General features: G+C 39.3%; 1 protein-coding gene and 1 pseudogene across 2 annotated transcripts in view; one reads left to right on the forward strand and one right to left on the reverse strand.

Moving 5' to 3' along the window:
* The window catches only part of SBF2 (SET binding factor 2), a 454,973-nt gene that overhangs the window by 426,616 nt on the left and 5,299 nt on the right, over positions 1-23,058 (reverse strand). The gene's annotated exons all lie outside the window — the stretch shown is intronic.
* On the forward strand, positions 13,751-14,024 carry LOC102155050 (annotated as a pseudogene).

Consider the following 23,058-nt stretch of genomic DNA (forward strand, 5'->3'; position numbering starts at 1 on the left):
GTGTGTGAAATGTTATACCAAAAAAGAGCTCATCTGGGATGCCTGGGTGGCTCAGTGGTTGAGTGTCTGCCTTTGGCTCAGGGCATGATCCCGGAGTTCAGGGATAGAGTCCCACATCGGCCTCCCTGCATGAAGCCTTCTCCCTCTGCCTCTGCGTGTGTGTGTGTGTGTGTGTGTGTGCGCGTGTCTCATGAATAAATAAATAAAATCTTTTTTTTTTTTTTTTTTTTTTAAAAAGAGGGCAACCCGCGTGGCTCAGCGGTTTGGTGCCGCCTTCAGCCCAGGGCCTGATCCTGGAGACCCGGGATTGAGTCCCACACTGGGCTCCCTGCATGGAGCCTGCTTCTCCCTCTGCCTGTGTCTCTGCCCCTCTCTCTCTGTGTGTGTCTCTCATGCATAAATAAATAAAATACTTTTTAAAATAATAAATAAATAAGTAAGTAAATAAATAAATAAATAGCTCATCAAACTTTCACATTGCAGGGATTCTCATACTCACAATGTGAATCTCTAAGAAGTAAACACATTAGGCAGAATTTTCCTTATACATTTAGCCAAAGTTACTACTCTTCAAAGGCCAGTGCCTAGAACTGTTTTGTGGAATGTACCTTAGAAAATACTTATCTAGTAAAAAATTCATATGACATTTTTTTCTTTGGTAACTCACCTAAACTAGGTAAATCAATAAATCTTACAATACATGCTGACTCATACCCCACTTCTAGGTGAAAATGCCATGACTACACTGAGAGCCAATGGCCATGTTTTGGATAACGTGACTTTACCTCTGTTTAAAAATGACTGGATGGGATAGGTACCCAAAGGACAACCCATTCACAACTCTCTCTCTCTCTCTCTCTGTGACTATCATAAATAAATAAAAAAAAAAATTAAAAAAAAAAAAGATGGTACAATTCTTGATCTCAGGGTTGTGAGTTCGAGCCCAACACTAGGTGTAGAGGGCTTTTTTTTTTTTTTAGGTTTTATTTATTTTTTTCATGAGAGAACAGAGAGAGAGAGAGGCAGAGACACAAGCAGAGGGAGAAGCAGGCTCCATGCAAGGAGCCTGACGTGGGACTTGATCCCGGGACTTTAGGATCATGCCCTGGGCCAAAGGCAGGTGCTAAACCAGTGAGCCACCCAGGGATCCCCAAGGTGTAGAGATTAATTTAAAAAAAAAATCTTGTCTTTAGACCATAACTAAGAAAGAAAAAACATCTTATTTCTGGATGTAAAAATCTGGTAAATATTGTTTTTTTTTTAAACTTTACTAGTACAAAAAAATAAAAATAAAAAACTAAAATAAATAAAAAATCTATGAGTACACTGTAATCACAATGTCTGAACTCTAGGGAATCTCTCACCCTTTGTACAAGTTGAAGAACTAATAATATCAAATACTCTGAAAATATCTTTGATCCTAAGGAAATGATTTTTCGACAACAGGATAAAAATGTTATATCAATACCAGATATATCTTATCTAAAGCATCAACATTTTAAGAGTCCAAAACATAACAACTTTTAAAAGACAACAAAATAAACCCATTTTATAATATAATAAATTATTTCTTTTATTCAAAGATTAATATAACTGGAATCAATTTGCAGACCTACTAAAATAACAAGAAATACAAAAAGAACAAATACATAGTAGTATCTATTGAGGCCTTTAATAACAATGTTTAAAAAAATTTTTTTTAAATAACAATGTCAAATGCAAAACAAGTGATCTCATTACCATTTACTGTGTTTTTAATCCTACTAATAACTGGATCACAACAGATAAACATTAGATTTTCAAATAATTATTTACTTCCTAAGAATAATTCATGATTTTCTTTAAAGATTTATCTATTTATTTGAGAGAGAAAGAATCTTAAGTAGACTCAGTACAGAGTGCAGGAGCCCAACACGGGGCTCAATCCCACAACTCTGAGGTCACGACCTGAGCAGAAACCATGAGTCAGATGCTTAACCAACTGTGCCACCCAAGCATCCCAATTCATAGTTATTTTAAGAATTATTTATCTGCATCATTCTCCTCTGATTTGGATAGTTTGGGCTCTCGTATTCAGTAGCAAACAATTTTGTTAGGATACTTTGAAAATCACATCAAAATTCTGAAAGTCCACATTTTTTTTTCATAATTTGCCCTCACTACCCACAATATGTTAATAAAAAGTCTACAGGGGATTCCTGGGTGGCACAGTGGTTTGGCGCCTGCCTTTGGCCCAGGGCGTGATCCTGGAGACCTGGGATTGAATCCCACATCGGGCTCCCGGTGCATGGAGCCTGCTTCTCCCTCTGCCTGTGTCTCTGCCTCTCTCTCTCTCTCTCTGTGTGACTATCATAAACAAATAAAGAAAAAAAATATTAAATAAATAAATAAATAAAAAGCCTACAGTATTTTTATTTCAATAAAACTAATTATCTTTTACAAGTAATTGAATCTATGTCCATTAAAGGCACAACCTTGCCTACGAAAGAGCTAATATTAGAGTACCACCACATACAAAGTAACAATCAATAATGAAATGACAACAGAGGTCTTAGATCTTTATCTTAGGACAAAGGTATCCTTGAGGAGTTGGGTAGAGTCTAATTTTATGACCATGCAAGTTAGAAAAACAATTATGTAAAAAGTGATGACATTATTTTTTAAAGATTTTATCCATTCATTCATTCATTCATTCATGAGAGACAGACAGAGAGAGGCAAAGACATAGGCAGAGGGAGAAGCAGGCTCCCTCCTGGGAGCCTGATGTGGGACTCGATCCCAGGACACTGGGATCAAGACCTGAGCGGGGGAACCCTGGGAGGCGCAGCAGTTTAGCGCCTGCCTTTGGCCCAGGGCGTGATCCTGGAGACCTGGGACTGAATCCCATGTCGGGCTCCTGGTGCATGGAGCCTGCTTCTCCCTCTGCCTGTGTCTCTGCCTCTCTCTCTCTCTCTCTCTCTCTGTGACTATCATAAATAAATTTTTTTTTAAATTTAAAAAAAAAAAAAAAGACCTGAGCGGAAGGCAGACGCTCAACTGCTGAGCCACCCAGGTGTCCCAATGACATTCTATAAAATTGATCAGCATCTTCTCTTTGTTCAATACATTTAATTAATCCTAAAAAAGGGTTACTACTTCCCTCTTTCAAAAACTATACACAGCATACATTTAGGAACTTTAGGTACCTTCTGTCTATACCTGCTAAAGGCCAATAATAAAACATATAAAGGGTGCCTGGAGGACTCAGTCAGTTAAATATCTGATTTCAGCTGAGGTCATGATCTCAAAATCCTGGGATCAAGCCTCACATCAGACTCCTTGCTCAGCAGGGGAGTCTGCTTCACCCTCTCCCTCTGCTCCTCCCCCAATTCATGCTCATTCACTCTCTCAAATGAATAAAATATTTTTTAGAAAATCAACACTTGGGGCAGCCCCTGTGGCACAGCGGTTTAGCGCCGCCTTCAGCCTGGGGCGTGATCCTGGAGACCCGGGATCAAGTTCCATGTCGGGTTCCCTGCATGGAGCCTACTTCTCCCTCTGCCTGTGTCTCCGCCTCTCTCTCTGAGTGTGTCTCTCATGAATAAATAAATAAAATCTTTAAAAAATACAATTTTAGGGCAGCCCCGGTGGCGCTGCGGCTTAGCGCCGCCTTCAGTCCGGGGTGTGATCCTGGAGACCCGGAATCGAGTCCGGCGACGGGCTCCCTGTATGAAGCCTGCTTCTCAGCCTGACGTGGGACTCGATCCAGGATCTCCAGGATCACGCCCTAGGCTGCAGGCGGCGCTAAACCACTGCGCCACCGGGGCTGCCCAATAAATAAAACCTTTAAAAAAATCATTTCACACATATTTACTAGGGGTCTTTTATGTGCCATGTATTTTACTAGGTACCAGGAATTAAAAAAAAAAAAAAAATGAGTAGGATACAGTTCCTGTCTTAAAAGAGTATATAGCCAAGTACAAAAGTCAGCAAGATAATCAGCACAAAAAGTACCTATATTTTAAATATGCTAAAATGTCTGTACCTCTGGCTAGTTAATGTGAAAACACCCAGGGAACTCAATAAAAAACCATATACAGCAGAAATTTTATGAAACATGCCCAAGTATTATGTATATACATAAAGAACACATACATATATAAAAATAATAAATGCCATTTTTGAGTAGTTTTCCAAAGACCCTACTTACGAGCTCATCTAACCCTCAACAATCTTAGAAAGCAGGGACTACTGTTACTATTATCTCAGGTCTACAGAGAATAAATTCAGCTTAATAAGTAAGTGAGTCACACTCTAGTAGGTGGTTAAGAAATTCAAACTCAGGGGATCCCTGGGTGGCTCAGTGGTTTAGTGCCTGCCTTCGGTCCAGGCAGGCCCTAAACTGAGTGATCCTGGAGTCCCAGGAGAGGGCCCCACATTGGGCACCCTGCATGGAGCCTGCTTCTCCCTCTGCCTGTGTCTCTCTCTCTCTCTCTCAAGTCTGTGTCTCTCATGAACAAATAAATTAAATATTAAAAAAAAAAAAGAAAAGAAATTCAAACTTAGGTTGTCTGAGCCAAGAATTTATTCTCAGGGATCCCTGGGTGGCGCAGCGGTTTGGCACCTGCCTTTGGCCAGGGGGGCGCAATCCTGGAGACCTGGGATCGAATCCCGTGTCGGGCTCCCTACATGGAGCCTGCTTCTCCCTCTGCCTGTGTCTCTGCCTCTCTGTCTCTCTGTGTGTGACTATCATGAATAAATAAATAAAATCTTAAAAAAAAAAAAAGAATTTATTCTCAGTTATGACCAACCAACCAGTTATACTACCTCATGTATATCCTCACTGCAAAAGTACAAAACAGGAGAAGACACAATTTGGTCAACTAGAGATATCTCAGTCAAGGACATAGAACTGAGGCCTTAATAGACTAGGAAACACCAATCATTATTGATAGGGAAGGAGTATCCCTGTCATGCAGGACACTATGACTGCAGGATACAGGTAATGTAGATTTCAGATTTCCTCTGCCAATTACACTCTTCAAATACCATGAGGCATCCTCAGTATTTGAAGCCAAACTACTAAAAGATTAAACAGAGTGATATTACCATTTTATTGAAGAAAAAAAAAATTACTCTGGTCATACTTCCAGGATCCTGTAAGTCTTCTTTAACATGAAAATCCCTTTAGAAACTTCCTTTATCTCTACCCCACCCCCAGCTTAAAAGTATATAATCAATAGTTCCTCATATTCACAATGCAGCAATTTTTGCCCATGAGTCCTATCCCCATGCTATAATAAAAGCACATTTTTGCACCAAAAAATAAATAAAATAAAATAAAAATATTACTCTGGTAACAGTATGGAATTAGCCAGAGAAGAATTTAACTGAAAAGAGAGGGATAAGGAGGTTCCTAAAGCAGATTGCTAGATGTCTTTTTTTTTTTAATTTTTTTTATTTATGATAGTCACAGAGAGAGAAAGAGAGAGAGAGGCAGAGACATAGGCAGAGGGAGAAGCAGGCTCCATGCACTGGGAGCCCGATGTGGGATTCAATCCTGGGTCTCCAGGATCGCGCCCTGGGCCAAAGGCAGGCGCCAAACCACTGCGCCACCCAGGGATCCCGCTAGATGTCTCTTAATAGCTATAATGATGATAATAGCGCTGGTGGTGGTGGTGATAGAAGCCTGAATTTTAAGTAGGGATATGGATCACATTTCTCAGTATCCCTTCTGGTAACTTTCAGCCAAAGGAGGTGATGTGGATCTAAAGGGAAGGAGTTATCCCTCTTCCCCACTTCCTCCATCCTCTTACTTGGCACACAGATGTGATAGGGTTAAGATGTTAAACATAAAGCTGGAAGCAGCCTATACAAACCCAAAACTGTCTATACTTAGACTTTTATGTGAAAGAAAAATAAATTTCTATACTGTTGTAGACCTTTATGTTAGATCTCTACACAGCCAAACCTCTATCCAAATAGAGTGCTCTCTATAATAATAGAAAAGGACCTGAACTATGGCAGTGACTGTAGGAACAGACAGAAAAAGAAGAATATGAGAAAAAATTAAGGAGAAAAATAAAATACTTTAAAGTGAAAATGAAGGGGAAAAGGAAAAGTGTGGCAAGTTTTTGATTTGGGTGAATGACCAAGAAGAAAAGGTTTGGAAGAGCCAGGGATGTTTACTTGCCGATGCTGAATTTCCAATTCCTGTAAGACATTTAGGTGGATTTTTTTTCTACAGGCAGTTCCACCTCCTACTCCCTACCTACATACTCTTGCTAGTATCCCCTTGATGTCTGTGGCTGTCCAAAACCTCTTGATGATTATAAGTTTAGTAGATTATAAGTTTAGTAGATGTGAGCCTTTTATTTTAAAGATTTTATTTACTTGAGAGAGTGCGCATGCTCGAGAGAGAGAGAGAGAGAGAGAGAGAGAGAGAGAGAGAGAGAGAGAGAAAGAGAGGAGGAGCGGGGGAGGGACTGAGGAAGGGGGAGAAGCAGGCTCCTCTCTGAGCAGGGAGCCGGACATGCGGCTCAATGGGTGAGGGGGAACAACACTCTGGGATAATGACCTGAGAGCCTAAGGCAGATGCTTAACCAACTGAGCCACACAGTACCCCAGATGTCAGCCTTTTAAATGAATTTTCCATTCCTCTGCTAGTGAAACTGATCATGCTTAACAAAATTATAAATTCCTTAAGAACAAAGCCAGTATCTACTCCCTCAACCCGACCACTCAATAGACACTTGACTGAATGGCTTAACAGAAGCCATTTGGCACTTCATTTATGAAAGGTTGCTAATCTTTCTCTAAAGGAGAAGAGTCTAGCTTTCCCTATTCCTATTAATAGAACCTGTAAAAGGGAACCTTCAGTATCTGGCTTGTTTTTTTTTTTTGTAGAATGATGCCCAGCATATAATAGCCAATAAACATTTCTTTTTTTTTTTTTTTTTTTAATTTTTTTTTAACTTTTATTTATTTATGATAGTCACAGAGAGAGAGAGAGAGAGAGGCAGAGACACAGGCAGAGGGAGAAGCAGGCTCCATGCACTGGGAGCCCGACGTGGGATTCGATCCCGGGTCTCCAGGATCGTGCCCCGGGCCAAAGGCAGGCGCCAAACCGCTGCGCCACCCAGGGATCCCCAACATTTCTTGAATAAACAAAGAATAGTATATTTACCTGAGGATTCCCCAATTTCAACAGAGGATTGTGCACAGTGTAAGAACATGAGCCTTGAACTTACAAAACAAAACTAAAAGCAGGATTCAGAGACTGATGCCACCAGTTCCAGCTATATAACCCTAAGCAAATTACTTAATGTCTCCAAGTCTCAGTAACTTCACCTACCTTATGTAGTTGTTGAGAGAAATTAATGAAAAATAAAGTTTGGCATATGGTATTTGATAAATGGCAGCCATACTAATGGAAACTATGCATCCCATCTTCTAAACAATTATAAAAGGCCAAAGAATGTTATCATATAATATCCTGAAACATATTGTGGTAACTTTATCAAATGCTATAGTGTTTTCAAATATCCTTCATGCTTCTACAACCATATTTCTCAAACACACAATCTGAACAATAGCAGTCAAAGAAAATTTGGGAGAGGCAGAAGGGTAATACAGTTGTGTTTTTAAAAGCCTTTAGTTTTACACCATCTTAAATCAATCTTTATTGTTGTTCCCTCTCAATTCTTTCATCCTTTAAAAAAAAATGAGTTTTATTAATCTAATCCTGTGTGAATCTTGGTTTACTCAGACTAAAATTATTTGGTAAAACATCTGTCTCAAAAGAAAAACAAGTAACATTCTTTTCAAATTCCATACAACTGCGTGGGACAATTATATAAAGCATTTGTAAAATTCACTCCAGTCCCAACTGCTACTTTCCATTGCAAATTAATTTTCATACTATTATTTTCCAAGCTTGTTCTGACACTTGATTTCTTTCTCTAAATGTAGCTAGACTTAGTTTAAATTGGAAAAAACAAAGCACATATTTTTACCTACAAGCAAATGTCATTAAGTAGAAACAGATTTTTTTCACTTAAAAACTGACCCAAAATGTTATTTTCTTTAAATAAGAATCTTCAAGTTTTTAAGTCTATATCTTAAATAAAGTATAACAATAGAATATTGGGTTGAAGGAGAAAACATATTGAGATGTCAAGTTCCCAAACAAATTAACTGTTTTCTTCAAATCATGGTGCTAATTTTGTAAATTAATAAAATATACAAAAAACTACAGCATATCAAAGAAAAAGAAGTCATCTACAGAATGGTCTCATCAATGGAAGATGGGCCTTTCCAAGGAAGATACAAATTCTTTCTCCTAACTCAATCTATTAGGGAAATCATTAAAAAGAAAGCTCTACAAATCCATCTACTTGGTAAGTACCAAGTAAATAATTATTCACCCCTTTAGGTAAAGTTGTCTGCTAAAATAATAAAAGGATCTCTGCTGAAAGGATTTTTTTCCAGTTTCAAAGACCTGTCTATTCATAGACTATTGGGATTTATTTAGACCATGCCCTCAAAAACTCTTCAGTCTAAATAAATCAAATACAAAAGACAAGACCTGGTAATTTTCAGAATTCAAATTACTGACTTTATTTTTTTTAAGATTTTATTTATTTATTCATGAGACACAGAGAGAGAGAGAGAGAGAGAGAGAGGAACAGAGACACATGCAGAGGGAGAAGCAGGCTCCATGCAGGGAGCCTGATGTGGGACTCCATCCTGGGTCCCCCTTCCTGGGCTGAAAACGGCTAAACCGCTGAGCCACACAGGCTGCCCAAATTACTGATTTTAAATATGTTTACGATATGATAAAGGCCAAAGACAAGTTGCAATCTATAACATTCAGAGACAGAATCTGAATTAGGTATAATATTTAACATCCCTGCTCCAGGTCCTTAGCATTTTCACCTTCATGAAGTTATGCAGTTTACTATGTTGCTGCTTAAACCATAAATCTTATTAAGTGATTTTTTTCTAATTAAAATCCTCCTGAAGGAAATGGGAGTATAAATTAACACAATCTTTCTGGAAGAGAATTGAGCAATGCACCTCAAAACTGTTTTTGGGGGCAGCCCGGGTGGCTCAGTAGTTTAGTGCTGCCTTCAGCCCAGGGCCTGATGCTGGAAACCCAGGATTGAGTCCCACATCGGGCTCCCTGCATGGAGCCTGCTTCTTCCTCTGCCTGTGTCTCTGCCTCTCTCTGTGTGTGTCTCTCATGAATAAATAAATAAAATCTTTAAAAAAAAAAAACTGTTTTGAGGTTGTTGTTTTTTTAATGTTCTTTTGGCTTTCAAGAATGGCTGGAACCAAAAGTTTAAATGCTGTTTCCAAAGCTCTGTCTCTCTCTCTCTCTCTTCATGTTTTGGCTATCTTTGACTCCATTCAATATTCAGCCAGACTCTCAACACAGTAGGAAAATGAACATTGGCAGCCCCAGCTAAGTCAAAGTATCCCACCTTAGTCATCCTTGTAGAAAGAGAGTATCTTGTTCCTTCCAGAAGAAAAGATTCAGGGATGGCTCTAATTAGCCCAGTTTAAGATAGAGGGTGGGAGTAACTAGTACTAGCATTTTCCCTGGGACTACAGGAAAGAGAAGGCTGCTTCCCAAAGGAAAGAATGTTGAACAAAAAATTAACATATGTCCATACAGAAATACATATCCTTTGATCCAGCAATTCCACTTCTAGAAATTAAAACTTACACTATTAAAAAAAAAAAAAAAACTTACACTATTATTATGTGCCAAATTTTAAAATTTTATTTAATATCAATTAGCATATGGTATATTATTAGTTTCAAAGGTAGAATTTAATGATTCATCAGTTGCATATAATACTCAGTGCTAAAAAAAAAAAAAAAATTCAAGTGCCCTCCTTAATGCCTGTCACTCAGTTACCCCAACCCCCTACCCTCCTCCCCTCCAGCGACCTTCAGTTTGTTTCTGATACTTAAGAGTCTCTTATGGGGACACCTGGGTGGCTCAGTGGCTAAGCATCTGCCTTTGGCTCAGGTAGTGATCCCGGGGTCTGGAGATGGAGTCCCACATCAGGGTCCCTGCAGGGAGCCTGCTTCTCCCTCTATGTCTCTGCCTCTCTCTGTGTGTCTCTCATGAATAAATAAAGTCTTTTAAAAGAAATTTTTTAAAAAAGAATCTCTTAGGGATCCCTGGGTGGCGCAGTGGTTTGGCGCCTGCCTTTGGCCTAGGGCGCGATCCTGGAGACCCAGGATCGAATCCCACGTCGGGCTCCCGGTGCATGGAGCCTGCTTCTCCCTCTGCCTGTGTCTCTGCCTCTCTCTCTCTCTGTGACTATCATAAATAAATAAAAATTAAAATAAAAAAAAAAAAAGAATCTCTTATGTTTGTCTCTCTCTGATTTTATCTTATTTTATTTTTCCCTCCCTTCCCCTATGTTCATCTGTTCTGTTTCTTAAATTCCACATTTGAGTAAAACCATATTGTCTTTCTCTGGCTACCCTCTAGTACCATCCATCTATTAGGGTTTCTCTAATACCCTCTAGTTCCACCCATCTCATTGCAAATTATAAGATTTCATTTTTTTGATGGCTGAGCAATATTCCTCTGGTATATATACCACGTCTTAATCCATTCATCTGTTGATGGACATCTAGGCTCTTTCCATAGTCTGGCTAATGCAGACATCGCTGCTATAAACAGGGGTGCAGGTGCTCCTTCAAATCACTATTTGTATCCTTTGGATAAATACCTGGTAGTACAGTTGCTGGGCCCTAGGGTAGTTCTATTTTCAACTTTTTGAGGAACCTCCATATTTTCTTCTAGAGTGGTCATACCAGTTTGCATTCCCACCAACAGTGTAAGAAGGTTCCCCTTCCTCCACATCTTTGCTAACATCTGTTGTTTCCTGACTTGTTAATTTTAGCCAATCTGACTGGTGTGAGGTGCTATCTCACTATGGTTTTGATCTGTATTTCCTTTTTTTTTTTTTAAGATTTTATTTATTTATTCATGAGAGACAAAGAGAGAGAGAGGCAGAGACACAGGCAGAGGGAGAAACAGGCTCCATGCAGGGAACCCGAGGTGGAACTCGACCCCGGGACTCCAGGATCACACCCTGGGCCAAAGGCAGGTGCTAAACCGCTGAGCCACCCAGGGATCCCCCTGATCTGTATTTCCATGATGTCAAGTGATATTGAGCATTTTTTCATGTGGTGTGCCAGACAATTTTTAAATAATTTACAAGAATTAGGGATCCCTGGGTGGCGCAGTGGTTTGGCGCCTGCCTTTGGCCCAGGGGGCAATCCTGGAGACCCGGGATCGAGTCCCACGTCAGGCTCCCGGTGCATGGAGCCTGCTTCTCCCTCTGCCTATGTCTCTGCCCCTCTCTCTCTCTCTCTCTCTCTATGTGTGTGTGACTATCATAAATTAAAAAATTAAAAAATTAAAGAATAAAAGAATTAATTCATTGGGCAGCCCCGGTGGCTCACCAATTTAACGTCGCCTTCGGCCTGGAGGGTGATCCTGGAGACTTGGGATCACGTCCCACATCGCGCTCCCTGCATGGAGCCTGTTTCTCGCTCTGCCTGTGTCTCTGCCTCTCTCTCTCTCTCTCATGAATAAATAAATAAACTCCTTAAGAAATAAAAGAAAATAAAAATACAGCAGGGGCACCTGTCAGTTTGTCAAGTGTCAGACTCTTTATCTTAGCATCATGAGTTCAGGTCTCACATTGGGTTCCACACTGGAAGTGGAGCCTACTTACAAAAAACAAAAAACAAAAACAAACAAACAAAAACAACCCACACAGACTGCATAATTCATAAATGAATAGATTTATAATTTGTTTTATAATAAGTAAAATAAAAATTATAATATATGGCATAGGGAAAAATATAATATTTATATTAATAGTAACATTTGTATGGTGACAGATGGTAACTAGACTTTCAGTGGAAATCATTTTATAGTATATGAAAACATCAAATCAGTATGATGTATCAGACACTAATGGGATATTGTATATCAATTATACTTCAATTTAAAAAAGAAAAAAAAAGGGGGGGCAGCCCCGGTGGCACAGGGGTTTAGTGCCGCCTGCAGCCCAGGGTGTGATCCTGGGGACCCAGGATCAAGTCCCACATCATGCTCCTTGCATGAAGCCTGCTTCTCCCTCTGCCTGTGTCTCAGCCTCTCTCTCTCTGTGTGTCTCTCATGAATAAATAAATAAAATCTTAAAAAAAAAAAAGGAAAAGAAAAAAAAGGGCAGCCCAGGTGGCTCAGTGGTTTAGCACTGCCTTCGGCCCAGGGCATGATCCTGGAGTCCAAGGATCGAGTCCCACATCAGGCTCCCTGCATGGAGCCTGCTTCTCCCTCTGCCTGTGTCTCTGCCTCTCTCTCTGTGTGTCTCTCATGAATAAATAAATAAGAATCTTTAAAAAAATGATAATAATAATGAAAAAAAAAGAAATCACGCTGGAAAAAATGATACTTATAAATGCACACAAAAATCTCAAGAAAACCATCCGTTAAAATGTCAGTAGTATACCACTTCACATTCTCTTACTCTATCTCTCAAATAAATAAATAAAATCTTTATTAAAAAAAAAAACAAAAATAGGAGATCCCTGGGTGGCTCAGCGGTTTGGCACCCGCCTTTGGCCCAGGGCGCGATCCTGGAGTCCCGGGATCGAGTCCCACGTCGGGCTCCTGGCATGGAGCCTGCTTCTCCCTCTGCCTGTGTCTCTGCCTCTCTCTCTCTCTCTATCATGAATAAATAAATAAAATATTAAAAAAAAAAAACAGGGCTCCTGGGTGGCTCAGTCAGTTAAGCGACTGCCTTTGGATCAGGTCATGATCCGAGAGTCCTAGGATCCAGTTCCAAGTCAGGCTCCCTGCTCAGTGAGGAGTCTGCTTCTCTGCCCCTTCCCTGGCTCATGTGCTCTCTCGCACACTCTCTCTCTCAAATAAATATTTATTTTAAAAATATCAATAGTATACCACTTCACACCCAGTAGGATGGCTAAAATCAGACAGATAACAAGAGTAGCAATTGCAAAGTCAAAGAAACCATATTGATTCTTTAAAGAGAATACCAAGTAGTTCACCATAGCTGAGGGTTACTTATGTGCCATTAGCTACTCACAAAATTTCCTTAAATCTTCAAATAATTTCTTCAATAGCTTCAAACCTCATGATCGACAAACACAAATAACTCTTGGCAAAATGGTGATTTCATCACACCATTTCTCTAAAATTGCCCAATAAAAATAAACAATCCCAGGGTGCTTAGGTCAGTCGGTTAAGCATTTGCATTCAGCTCAGGTCATGATCCCAGAGTCCTGGGATCAAGCCCCATGTGGGGCTCTCTGCTCAGTGGGAAATCTGCTTCTCCCTCTCCCTCTGTCTGCCGCTCCCCTTGTTTGTGTGCATACTCTGTGTATGTGTGTGTGTGTGTGTGTGTGTATGTGTGTGTCAAATAAATAAATAAAATATTTTAAAAAATAAACAATCCCTAGTGAGCCTCACATAACATGTGACCAGGAGACAACTGGTCTACAGGAGAGACCAGTTTTGCTGTTTTGATTGGATTTTTTTTAACCAGATGCTTTGGTAACTAATTACTGTTTAATCATTAGTAAAAAAAAAAAAAAAAAAAAAAAAAAAAACAGACTCATCACACAAGGGAGTAAAAAGAAAGTGACAGGAGATCCTTAACGCTCCCTCGACAACATTCTCATAGCTGCCTGTTGACCCCAGCACCCAGCCATGGCTTGCCCCCTGGATCAGGCCATTGGCCTCCTTGTGGCCATCTACCACCCACAAGAACTCAGGCAGGGAAGGTGACAAGAACATCCTGACCAAGAAGGAGCTGAAGGAGCTGACCCAGAAAGAATTCCCCACTGGCCTGAAGCTGCAGGATGCTGACATTGCAAAGGTGATGGGGGACCTGGACCAGAACAAGGATCAAGCGGTGAAGTTTCAAGAATATATCACCTTCCTGGGGGCCATTATGTTAATCTACAATAACTTCAGGGGCTGAAATATATCAGGAAGGCAGAGATACTCTCTGCCCCACCTAAGTCAAATCCAGCAGTGGGTAATTGTACAAAATATCTTATTGTTTAAAAAAAAGGGAGGGAGCCTGCTTCTCCCTCTGCCTATGTCTCTGACTCTCTCTCTCTCTCTCTGTCTCTCATTAATAAATAAATAAAATATCTTAAAAAAAAAAAAAAAAAAGAAGTGACAGGATAGCTTTTAGAAAACATTATTTCAGGGATCCCTGGGTGGCGCAGCGGTTTAGCGCCTGCCTTTGGCCCAGGGCGCGATCCTGGAGACCCGGGATCGAATCCCATGTCGGGCTCCCGGTGCGTGGAGCCTGCTTCTCCCTCTGCCTGTGTCTCTGCCTCTCTCTCTCTCTCTCTCTCTCTGTGACTATCATAAATAAGTAAAAAATTTAAAAAAATATATTATAAAAAGAAAACATTATTTCAGTTTAACTGTACAAATTAAATCAGTCCAGCTTTAGATGTTTGGGAACTTAAACTACTGTTTTTTAAAAACTACTTCAACTAACATTCATGCTTACTGAGTAATAAAAATGGTATCATTATTTGCTCAGATTAAAATCAAACAGAAAAGATGACAAAGCATTAATTAAAAACAAATATGAACACATGTTCTACAGAACTTATTTTTCTTTTAGAAATAATAGAAAATGTGACGCTTGTTTTTAGCTACACTTTGAGTTGTACATGAATGTTATGACCATGTTTCTAGGTAACATCAAAGTTTTGTCAATGCTGAAATCGTGGGTGGAAAACAGGTATAAATAAAAGATGTCGGGATCCCTAGGTGGCTCAGTGATTTAGCACCTGCCTTCGGCCCAGGGCGTGATCCTGGAGTCCTGGGATTGAATCCTGCATCAGGCTCCCTGCATGGAGCCTGCTTCTCCCTCTGCCGGTGTCTCAGCCCCTCTGTGTGTCTGTGTGTGTCTCTCATGAATAAATAAAATATTTTTAAAAAAAGAAAGAGAATTGAAAGTGAGAAGAAAAAAAACAGGAAAGAAACAAAACTCGAAAATAGTCCCTCTTCTACATGGCCACATAACTAATGAAAAACCAGTGGTTCTATTACCCTCTAGGAGAATAGGTCCTGAGGAAAACTAAATATCTCTCCTAAACTCTCCAACCCTTCTTCTATGCCTTCTTTTATTTTCTACTCTTCTAGCAATAAATTTCCCAAAACTCAGTCCTTGGTCCTCTATACTTCCACTCTATACCAACTTTCTGGTGGTATTCAGTGTGATAGCTCTATTCTAATGACTCTCAAATCTTAGTGCCCAGCCCCTATCTGTCCCTCTTTCTGAAGTGTCCATTTGGATGGCTATTAAAGTAAATAAAACCCCATCATCTTACAAGACCACAAAGACAAATAAATGTTAAGAGTAAAATATTTTCTATCACAAGTATCCCAGACTTTCATGTTTGGAATTTTTGACATCACCTCTGACTCCTCTTTCCACTTCTCAGAAGCCAGGGGAGTCAGGTCATAGTGAGCTTCTAAAAAGAAATAAAATAAATAGGACTCTGTGAGGCATATACAGCATATGACCTAGGACATGCATTTATCAAACTGGCTTTGGCCTCCCACAACTCTACGATAATGTTCTAAAGTCACTATCCTTATTATCAAGTCCATGAGCCTATTTGCCATAGACTGTTTGTGTCCCTCAAAATTCATATATTGAAATCTAATCCTCAAAAAAAAAAAAAAAAAAAAAAAAAAGAAATCTAATCCTCAATGTGCTAGCATTTGGAGGTAGAGCCAAAGTGAAGGTATTTGGAGGTGACTACATAGTAAGGATTCTGAATGAGATTAATGCCCTTATAAAACAGGCCCCAGAGACTTCCTTGCCCCTTCCACCATGTGAGGACATGATGGAAAGACCATTCTCTATAAGCCAGGAAGCCAGCCCTCACAAGATCTGAATCAGCTTGGGCCTTGATCGTGGACTTCACAACCTCCAGAACTGAGAGAAATAAATGTTTGTTGTTTAAGCCACTCAGTTTATGGTAATTTGTTACAGCAACCCAAATAGACTAAGACACTATTGTTAGTCCTCATTATACATGACATCTTCAGAGTTTTTGACATTCATCATTTCCTCCTCCTCAAAATTCTCTACATGCAAGGTTTCCATGATATCACATTATCTTGGTTCTCTTGCAATACCTCTGACCACTCCTGGCTATTACTGCTCTACCTACCCCTTAAATATTGAATTTTCCCTGGGCTCAATTCTTAGGCCCCTCCTTTTCATTCTATATACACTTCCTCAACAATCTCATTTTTTTCTTTATATCTAACAATCAGTTGGATATTGGTAATTGTCAAATTAAATCTCTAATTTTCACTTCTCTTATCTCCTGACCCATACATCTAGACACCTAAATGACATCTCTACCTTGATTATAGGCAAGCACCTTTAATCTCCATATCCAAAACTAAGCTCAGCATTTATTTCCTACATCCAAACTTATTTGTTCTTCTGAATTCCCTATTTACATTCATAGAATCAATACTCAATTAACTAGGGAAGAAACTTTGTTACCCTCAACAACTCTTCCTCCTTATCCCTCCTTTATCCCATTTCATTATTAAATTTGCTAATTTGAGCTTTTAAATTTCTCTAGATTCCACACTTTCCATTCTCACTGTAAAAGCTCCTGAGTTTGCTCACCTTGGTCTTTCTCCCTCCAGTCCATTGCCATTTGGGTCACACTTCTATGTTGTTTCTTGCTTTTCAAGACCCCCCCCCATTTTTTTTCTTTTTTCTTTTTTTTATGATTTTATGTATTTGACAGAGAATGTGTACACGCGCAAGTAGGGGGAGGGGCAGAGGGAAAAGCAAGTTCCCCACTGAACAAGGGAGCCCAACACGGAACTCAATCCCAGGACCCCGAGATCATGATCCCAGAACCCCAAAATCACGACCTGAGCCAAAGGCAGACACTTCACCAAATGAGCCACCCAGGTGCCGAAGACCCCCATTTTTTAATAGATCCCACTGTCTACAGAGTTAAGGCTAAATTCCATAGCCTGATATACATAACTTTTCATAATCTTATCTGATATACATAACTTTTCATAATCTTATCTGAACCCACTCTAGCAAAATTCACTTCAATTCTCATCTACAGTATATTTTTTGCCATTCCTGGAACCATTCACATATTTACATGTTCTTCTATCTGTCTTTAATCTCCTTTACCCTTTTTTCCACATGGCAGTGCTTATTCATCTTAAATAACTTGGCTTAAACATCACCTCTCATAAGAAGTTTTCACTTTCTTTCACAGTAAAGTGAATCCATCTTCTTCATTTATCATTATTTATTTCAAGATTGTCTCCAGGGCAGCCCTGTTGGCGCAGCGGTTTAGCACGCCGCCTGCAGCCCAGGGCGTGATCCTGGGGACCCGGGATCGAGTCCCACGTCAGGCTCTCTGCATGGAGCCTGCTTCTCCTTCTGCCTGTGTCTCTGCCTCTCTCTCTCTCTGTGTCTCTATGAATAAATAAATAAATAAATCTTAAAAAAAAAAAAAAAGATTCAAGATTGTCTCCATTAATGGCTAAGGTAGGGACAGCATCTTACATTTATTCATTTGTTTTTGTTCTAGCACTTAGCATGATGCCTGAAAAGCAATAAATACTTGTCAAATCAACGAATCCCAAATGGTTCTTGACAGCTAGCAATAAACAGCAACCAAAAAATCTCAACTACTGTACTTCAATACAGAATGGGAAAAGAGAAGGAACCCAGGCTGAGTATGAATTACAATGGTTCAATAATAATGAATTATCAGGGCACCTGAATGACTCAGTGGTTGAGCATCTGCTGTCAGCTCCAGGTATGATCCCGGGGTCCTGGGATCAAGTCCCGTAGCGGACTCCCCACAGGGAGCCTGCTTCTTCCTTTGTCTATGTCTCTGCCTCTGTCTCTCATGAATTAATAAATCTTTAAATAATAATAATAATAATAATGAATTGTCAATTTTTATTTTTTTAAGATTCTATTTATTTATTCATAGAGACAGAGAGAGAGAGAGAGAGAGAAAGAAAGAAAGAAAGAGAAAGAAGAAAGAAAGAAAGAAAGAAAGAAAGAAAGAAAGAAAGAAAGAAAGAAAGAAAGAAAGAAAGAAAGAGAGAGAGAGAGGCAGAGACACAGGTGGAGGGAGAAGCAGGCTCCACGCAGGGAGCCCAATGTGGGACTCGATCCGGGTCTCCAGGATCACACCCCCGGCAGCAGGCAGCACTAAACCGCTACACCACCAGGGCTGCCCATGAATTATCAATTTTTATAATGTCTCAAACTATATTTCAGGTAATGTCCATTAGGTTTACCTCTTAGCTTATTTCACTCATACTGCCTCAACAAATACCTAAGTACTGCAAATCTTTCTCTAATATACTTACACGGGTTCAAACGAAAGAATACAAGAATTTCAAGTGATTAAGATACTTGACTAAAGGTTAAATACTATCTAGATAAATGGATTAAACTCTAAATGTATTAATAGACAGCAAAAAAACAAAAAGAGGGCTACCTAGGCTGGTTCAGTCAGTAGAGCATGCGACACTTGACCTCAAGGTCATGAGTTCAAGCTCCACATTGGCTGTGGAGCCAACTTAAAAAAAATAAAAAAATCGGGGCGCCTGGGTGGCTCAGTGGTTGAGCGCCTGCCTTTGGCCCAGGGCGGGATCCTGGGTCCTGGGATCGAGTCCCGCATCAGGCTCCTCGCCTGGAGCCTGCTTCTCCCTCTGCCTCTCTCTCTCTCTCTCTCTCTCTCTCTCTCTCTGTGTCTCTTGGGAATAAATAAATGCAATTTTAAAAAATAAATAAATAAATAAATAAATAAATAAATAAATAAATAAAATAAAATAAAAATTAAAAAAGATATTCAAGTAAAAAAAAGTAAAAGGGATGCCTGGGTGGCTCAGCAATTGAGCATCTGCCTTTGGCTCAGGGCATGATTCCAGGGCCCTGGGATCGAGTCCCACATCAGGTTTCCTGCATGGAGCCTGCTTCTCCCTCTGCCTATGTCTCCTATGTCTCTGCCTCTCTCCCTGTGTCTCTCATGAATTAAAAAAAAAAAAAAAAAGATAAAAGTAAAGTCATAGAAGGGATTTAACCCATGTAGTCATTATCAATTTTTCTTGGACAAATCTCAGTAAAAGTAGAAGAAAGTAAAAACAAAAAGAAAAATGAAAATAGTTGGCAGGCTGGGTGGCTCAGTCAGTTAAGGGGTTAAGTATCCGCCTTCAACTCAGGTCATGATCCTAGAGTCCCAGGAAGGAGCCCTGATCAGCGGGGAACCTGCTTCTCCTTTTTCCTCTTCCCCTCCCTCTCTTCTGCTCATGCTCACTCTCACAGGCTTGCTTGCTTGCTTGCTTGCTTGCTTGTTCTCTCTCTCTCTCACTCTCTCTCAAATAAATAAATAAAATCTTTAAAAAGGGACACCTGGGTGACTCAGTGCCTGAGCATCTGCCTTTGGCTCAGGGTGTGATCCTCTCTCTCTCTCTCAAATAAATAAATAAAATCTTTAAAATATTTTAATATTAAAAAAAAGAATTCGCTAAATAACCTCATCTCTTAAAAACAATTGATATTTCTAATTTCCTAAATAGTATGCATAGTCATATGCAACTTTCAAATTATCAAAATCAAACTGTCATAAAAATCAGTGGTTTTCCAGGTATGTTCTCCTCAGCATGACAGTGTATTATTATAAGAACACAAAACTGGAAACACATGGGATCCCTGGGTGGCGCAGCAGTTTAGCACCTGCCTTTGGCCCAGGGCATGATCCTGGAGACCCGGGATCGAATCCCACGTCGGGCTCCCAGTGCATGGAGCCTGCTTCTCCCTCTGCCTATATCTCTACCTCTCTCTCTCTCTCTCTCTCTCTGTGACTATCATAAATAAATAAAAATTAAAAAAAAAAAAAACTTAAAAGAAAAACTGGAAACACATTAAATATCCAAAAATAAAGTTAAATGATAAAGTTAAATTGATATACCTATAAAATGTAATAATTCACCCACTGAGGCTCATGATGTTTTCCTGAAATTTTATACAATAATTTTTCCTATGTCATTAAGGAAACATTAAGGAAAAAGTAAGAATACTATGAATATCTTTTTATCTCATAGCTTATTTATTTATTATTTTAAGTAGGCTCCACATCCAATGTGGGGCTTGAACTCATGACCCTGATATCAAGAGTCACATATTCTACTGACAGAGCCAATCAGGCACTCCTATCTTATAGCTTCTCTAAATTAAGTTTTTTATTTTGAGATCATTGTAAAAAATAATTCCATTTCTCTTTACCTAGTTTCTGCCAATGGTAACATCTTGTAAAATCATAGTACAATATCAACACCAAGATTAATACAATATTAATACAATCTACTTTTTTTTTTTTTTTTTTAGATTTTATTTACTTATTCATGAGGGACACAGAGAGAGGCAGAGACATAGGCAGAGGGAGAAGCAGGCTCCTCACAGGGAGCCTGATGTGGGACTCGACCCCCGACCCAGGATCATGTCCTGTGACTAACGTAGACACTTACCACTGAGCCACCCAGACATCCTACAATCTACTTTCTTATTCAGAATCCCCCAATTTTAACTCTATTTATTCAGATGTGTGTGTGTGTTTATTTACTTCTAGGCAATTTATCACAAATGTAGGTTCATGTATCCACCACCTAGTCAAGATACAAAATAGTTCTATCACCATAAAAATTTCTCGATATTCTTTTATAACCACACTTTCTTATTGCTTTTTATATTTTCAGCAATCGTGTATTCTTTCAACACATCTTTATTAAACAACTACTATATGCCCAGCACTCTTCTTTGTATACAATTCAAATAGTATGGATTATTTTCTCCAGTTTGTAAAGGCAATTTTTCAAAAGACAAGGATTTTTGTCTTTCAATCCAATTTTAACATAAATATATGAAAAAAATTCAACTGAAAAGTATTACTAATTGAAAAGATAGTTTAGGAACAAATATAAAGTACACTGATTAATTCCAGGAATACTGTGGTATTCAGCATCATATTATCATAATCTGATTAGCTTTTAGAGAGATTTAGGTAATAAAATCATACTTTCAAAGAAAGCTTTATAATAAAAATTTACAGAATCAACTAGGTTTATTCTTCACTTACAATTCAAAGTACACAGATTCAGTGGATTTTCTTCCAACAAATTTTTACAGAGGGCTTTACATAAAAAGGACTAACTCAAAGGCTACAACTGAAGATATAAAAGTATTCAAATATCTAAAAAATTATCCCAAAGTAAAACATGTGTTCTTCAAAAGATACTGTTAAGAAAACGAAAAGGAAAAATCACAGATTTAAAGGAATTATTTGCAAACCACCTAATAAAGACTTGCATTTGAAATGTATCACACTCAAGTGTGAAGCCCAAGATGGGGCTTGTACTCACAACCCTGACATCAAGATCTGAGCTGAGCCTGCCTTTGGCCCAGGGCATGATCCTGGAGTCCTGGGTTTGAGTCCAGCATCAGGCTCCCTGAATGGAGCCGGCATCTCCGCCTCTCTGCTTCTCTCTCTCTCTCTCTCTCTCTCTCTCTCTCCTGGGTTTGAGTCCAGCATCAGGCTCCCTGAATGGAGCCGGCATCTCCGCCTCTCTGCTTCTCTCTCTCTCTCTCTCTCTCTCTCTCTCTCTCTGCTTCTCTCTCTTGCCTGTGCACGCACGTGAGAATAAGAAATAAAATCTTAAAAAAAAAAAAAAAAAAAAAAAGACCTGAGCTGAGATCAAGAGTCCTATGCTTGGGGTACCTGGGTAGCTCTATCAATTGAGTGACCAACTCTTAGTTCCCGCTCAGGACACGATCTCAGGGTCATGGGATCAAGCCCACTCGGTGGGGCATCTGCTTCCCCTCTCCCTCTCCCTCTACCCCTTCCCCTGTGTGTGCTTTTTCTTTCTCTCTCTCAAATAAATAAATCTTTTTTTTTTTAAAGAGTGAGATGCTTAACTGATGGAGCCACCCCAGTAGCTCTGTATTTGAAATTTTTTTTAAAAACACCTTAATAATAATAAGCTAAACAATCTTATAGAAAAGAACAAAAATTTGATGAGACTTTATTAAAAATATTCAAGTGCAGTTAAGTATATGAAAAGGTCATTAATATCATTAGTAACCAAGAAGATACAAATCAAAATCATAAGAGATACCGTTACATATCCACTAGAATGGCTAAAAAAAATAAAATATTTTTTAAAAGAAGGCAAATTTATTACATACAAATTATACTCCAATAAATGTGACTAAAGAAAATTATCCCAAGTAAAAAAGTTATAACAAAATCATACATTTTTACTATATAGATTGTATGATTTATAAAAGCTTTTGGATTTTGTTACTTAAAAAAATAATCTTCTGGGCACCCCGGGTGGCTCAGCGGTTTAGCACCGCCTTCAGCCCAGAGTGTGATCTTGGGGACCAGGGATCGAGTCCCACGTCGGGCTCCCCACATGAATGAATGAATGAATGAATGAATAAAAATAAATAAATAGCGGGGCAGCCCGGTGGCTCAGTGGTTTAGCGCCACCTTCAGCCCAGGGCCTGATCCTGGAGACCCTGGATCGAGTCCCACATCGGGCTTCCTGTGTGGAGTCTGCTTCTCTCTCTGCCTGTGTCTCTGCATCTCTCTCTCTGTGTCTCTCATGAATAAATAAATAAAATCTTAAAAAAATTAAAATAAATAAATAAATAAATAAATAAGTAAGTAAGTAAGTAAGTAAGTAAGTAGGGATCCCTGGGTAGCACAGCGGTTTACCACCTGCCTTTGGCCTGGGGTGCGATCTTAGAGACCCGGGATCGAATCCCAAGTCAGGCTCCCGGTGCATGGAGCCTGCTTCTCCCTCTGCCTGTGTCTCTGCCTCTCTCTCTCTCTCTCTGTGTGTGTGACTATCATAAATAAATAAAAAAAATTTTAAAAAAATAAATAAATAAATAAAGTCTTTTAAAG

This window comes from Canis lupus, chromosome 21 (assembly GCF_011100685.1).
Source record: "Canis lupus familiaris isolate Mischka breed German Shepherd chromosome 21, alternate assembly UU_Cfam_GSD_1.0, whole genome shotgun sequence".
Taxonomy (NCBI): Eukaryota; Metazoa; Chordata; class Mammalia; order Carnivora; family Canidae; genus Canis; species Canis lupus.